General features: G+C 39.8%; 1 pseudogene; it reads right to left on the bottom strand.

The window, feature by feature from the left end:
• Nucleotides 1-806: 806 nt before the first annotated feature.
• LOC148845847 (CBS domain-containing protein CBSX5-like) lies at nt 807-4,449 on the bottom strand (annotated as a pseudogene).
• Nucleotides 4,450-4,931: the final 482 nt, after the last annotated feature.

Here is a 4,931-nt window from a genome sequence, read left to right as displayed (position 1 = left end):
GGTATGGTAGATACATACATTTATACTACCTATAAAAGAGTGAATGCCCCTTTTTTGTGGAATTTTTTCTACACGTTTTTTATAAGCATACAACGTGTATAAAGAGGGCATATATGTCCTTTACTCTCACTTCAAAAACTGCCCACTTATAATCGTTTAGAAACTACTCACTTATAATTGTTCAAAAACTACCAGGGTGTTGGAACCGGATATGGTAAGTTGAATAGTTTTGTCTTAGAGAATTCTATCCACAAACTTTCAAAATACCTTAATTAATTATTGGAAAAATGAATTATAAATAGTTCTGTCTTAGAGATACTACCACGTGCAAATGCACGTATACGTTTACTAGTAGACATGAAGTAAAGGAAATTGTGTAAATCTCCTACTTCATCTTTAAGGATCATACATGATTTGGATGACCTTTGGCTAAGGTTCAAAATTTCGCAACGTATCGAGGCCACTAGGCCACACCCATTTGTTTGCTATTGTTGTATGCATTACTATTTTTAAGTAAATTTTCTCTTTTCTTAGTATATATTTATTAAAAAATTATTGAATTAATTATTAAACTGTATATACTAATAAATATTAGGGTAAAATATAGAAACCTCCCCAGAACTTTCTGACAATCATAAAAACCTTCCCTATAGTTTCACTTTAGCAAAAACCTCCCTACTATTTTTAGAAAATTTGACAAAAACCTCCCTTCCATCAATGATCATGACGAAAAATGTTAAACCGATGATCAAATCTTTCCAAATACCTATTTTACCCTTTTGCAAATTAATTTGCATCTATTTTTATTAAAATATGATTGTCGACATATTGTCATCTTTCCCTTTCCCTTTCCCGTTGTCATCTACCACGACCACGGATGTCTTCTGAGACAGGGAACTGGAGATTAAGTCCATAGCAGAGTAGGTCGGGTCGTGGTATACGATGGCTAGGACTTTAGTGTTGATGATGTCGAGAGATTCAACGAACAATGCCACGATGGGTGAGAAGAGACTGATGAAGCTGAGGACGAATCGAATCACGTCCTCCTGAGTGAGCCAAAAGAACTCCCGATGTTGTGGAGTGTAGGACCGAATGAAGATTTCTAGAGGAGCTTTTTCCTTGAATTATTGCTGATGCTGCTCTATATTGGAACGATCAGGTTTTGGGCTCTGAGAATGAGACGAATCGCATCTAACAAGCTGAAAAATGAGAAAAATAGAGAAACATAAATTAATTGCCTAACTATTTTACTTGGAAATTTTTACAAGTTTGATAGTAAAAGTAAAAAAAAGAGATATTTAGTTGGAAATAAATCCCAAGAAATGGACATGTTTGCATTTATGATAAGTGACAAATTTTGATATGAGTAGGTCAATAAAATGGTAGAACAAAATTCATGATGCAGTCCAAAACTGAAGAGAAAACAAAGGAAATTTTAGTTGAAAAGCTGTGGTCACTGGCTGAGGTTTTTCATGAAAAAAAATATATTTTAAGTAGCGAAAAAGCAACCAGTCAAAGAAGTACACCATGCAAATTTCTCGACATGGAAAAATATATATTTAAATCTAAACAGAGGCTAATGATTTTTTTTATCTTAACTAGAAATGCGGCTCAACATGCCTCACAATCCCTTTGGCCTTGGGAAGAAGAACAGAGATCGGGAATTTAAGCGCAAAAGAAGAACACGCAAGGTGTTAGACAGTGTATGCCCTCAGCTCCAATAAGATTGATGTACATTATGACATTTATTGTAAATGAATAAAGTACATATTTGATTCATGTAATATTGATGTATTTCTGTATAACACCCTTAAACTGGACACATATGAGACTCATGCTAGTTTAGAATCTTCATAGCCATTGGATAAATCTGGGGAGATTTATCCTGCCAAGTTCTTGCTGAAGAACCACCTTATTGATCCTACCTCACCATAAGCTATGTTATCTTCGGTGGAGGCGGGTTTTGGTCACCTCTTTGGGCGTGAACACCTACGTTGGGAGTTACTATTATTCCGTATCAGGTATATCCATACTTCCTCTTTTTGGTTTCAAATTTGGTCTGTTTTGTAGAATGAACCTTGAAAAATGCAGTTTTTCTAAATGATGGGAATACGATTCCCTGACGAGAGAGAAAATTTTTGAAAATTCGCCCAACCACCATGCATGGTTCGGCCATCCATATGATGGATCTCCCATCCCTTCACAAGGTTCTCCTCTTTACAGAGAAAGCAGATAACATCAACCATGCAAATCTTCTTGACACATCAACAATCTTCAAAGTTGACCTTGGGATTTGATGAGTGATCGCAGCTCCACGGGCTGAGATAGTTCTCGCATGAGCTCTTGAGCACCAACAACACATTGCCAATGGTGGCAAAGATCGAGAGAGACCTCAACGCCAGTTTTCCAAGGCAGAGGTCAGGATTCCAACTGTTAGATAATATGTCAACAGACGTATCTTGATGGGAAAGGGAAAGATGACAATATGTCGGCAAGCTGCTATAATAAAAACATATACAAATTAATTTTCAAAAGGGTAAAATATGTATTTAGAAAGATTTGATCATCGGTTTAACGTTTTCCGTCATGATTATTGGCAGATGGGAGGTTTTTGTCAAATTTCTTAAAAATAACGAGGAGATTTTTGCTAAAGTGAAACTATAGGGGAGGTTTTTATGATTGTCAGAAAGTCTAGTGGAGGTTTTTGTATTTTACCCTAAATATTAAGATAAATTGATGCATACACATTCACATTTTTGTTTTTTTTTTTGTTTCTTTTACATTTTATTTATTCCATCATTTTCAACTATTACTAATTGTGTCCCAATATCTCACACCATATAAACCATTAAATTATGGATTTTTACATTTAAATGGATTATTTACAATCATTTAAAACTTGTAATTATTGTTAGTAATATATTTTTAGGATATATTTGAATTTCCTAATATATTTATGTATATCTTGATGTTTCATCCGTATCTATGCATATCCAAAACATATCTCGATACGTCTCTTAAAATTGTCTTTCCGATACACCTTATGGTTCCGATACTTTGAACCTTGCTCTTAGCCTACATAGGAATAAAAATCTAAAAATATGTAATCTAAGGATGAATTTTGAGTTTAGAGAGAATATTAATTATAATTAATATGAGGTGTGAACACATACAATGCTAATAATAGTTTAGGTCTAATGTTATCCCCAAGGCGGATTAAGTCTCAATGGATGCACTAGCTCTCTTTGCCTCGAAAAGTAAAGTAATAAAACAAAAGTTATTATTTATGTAAGGGTTAATATACCTCGTTTGCATGTGATATTGCATGCATCTTGATGCTGCTCAATCCAAGGTGGCGCACGAACTGAGGAGAGCAACCAAATAATCCTTGTTGATTGGACGGTGTCGCGCTATGTATCCTATGATCAAAAGAAGTCAGAGGCCCGAGAAGTGAGAGGGCTATGAATGGTCGGGCGGAGCAATGAGGGTGCTGGTCCGAGCAAAGTAACAGTATGGGTGCTAGAAGTTGGGGTCCCTTACCTCGAGCATGAAGTATCTTTTTATAGTCGGGGGTCCGTCTCCTAGTTGGATTATCGGGGTAGAGTCCTACTCCTCGGCGGAGCTGTCTTTCCACCCTTATCCGTAGTCGGGCTTATCTACGTGGCATGTAGCTGACATGGCTGGAAGGGTAAGGCAAGGGACCAACGTAGTAACATAGCTCAGTCGGACTATGCCGACATGGCCGAGCTAAGCTGACGTGACTGAGCTATGACTGGGCAGCGTGTCTCTCTAGACCAACTCATCCATGACCCCAACACCACTCCTCTAGTTCCAAAGTCGAGCGATGAGGTTCCCTTGGCTCGTTGGTTGACTGAGGAGCTTCTAAGCATACATATTGTTGGCGCAGCGCTGGTCATTGCCGAGGAGTCCTCCATTCTTCGGCTGCAAAACTTAAGTAAGAACCAAAATTTTGGTTCCTGAACCACTCCCCTAGTTCTATTGTCGAGGAGGGGTAATGCTCGGTCAGACTATTGCGCGGCCGTATAGTCTTGCTTGGTGCCAGGGTTCGGTTGAGGTTAGTACTGGGCATTCCATTTAGGCCGGCGTCCTTGGGCGGCCCAACCAAGGATCCGGGTCAGTGGTTAGACCAACACTAATGGTCGTAATCATTGCCTATTGGGGGCGTCGCTTCGATTTCCAATGCTTTGCGCATGCGTTATTGGTCACGTCGATTGGTCTTTCGAGGCATTGTTAGAGGTGTTTCATCTGTATCGTTGATCTCTTCTCAGTTTGTGCTCGTGGTGACTATAAAAGAAAAGGGGGGAGCCCCCCCTTTGGGTCATTTGTGAGGAAGGTAGCTCATTTTGCTCAACGGAACGTGGCGCGATTGCTCAGCTGTGATTGCTCGATAGTGATTGCTCGGCGGTCTTGCCTTCCTTGGCTCGACATGTCTTCCCTATCCCATCGATTCTCTTCCTCTTCTGGGTCCTCTAGTAGTGGTTCCGATTCCAGCTCTTCCCATGGATCCAACTATGAGTTAGAGTTGGGGGATTTTGTGGCCACCGAAGTCAAGGAGGCTGAAGCTGGCCCTTCTGGGATGGAGGCAGAACTCCCCTTACGGGCAAGTCATCTGTTTGGCACCACGCCCTGCATCTTGGCACCCAGGGATATAGCTCAAATACGAGCTATGTACATTATTCCCATGGAGTTCCAAATGAGGTGTCCGCAGTCCGGAAAAATGGCCATTGATGCTTAACCCGACGGGATATGTGTGTATGAGCATAGCTTGAGGTATTGGGCTGGTACAGGGTGTTGCTAGTGCAGTTGATGCCAAACTCCTTCAGGTTCTTGCTCGGCCTCATGTCCTACTATGCAATCCGTGATATTGAGTTGACCCTGGGGATAGTGAGCTTTCTGCTCCAACTGAAACA

The sequence above is a fragment of the Nelumbo lutea genome, chromosome 7 (genome assembly GCF_056320005.1).
Source record: "Nelumbo lutea isolate HS-2025 chromosome 7, American lotus-T2T, whole genome shotgun sequence".
NCBI lineage: Eukaryota > Viridiplantae > Streptophyta > Magnoliopsida > Proteales > Nelumbonaceae > Nelumbo > Nelumbo lutea.
Note: the sequence above shows the minus strand (reverse complement) of the source record. Positions and strands in the feature narration are given on the sequence as shown.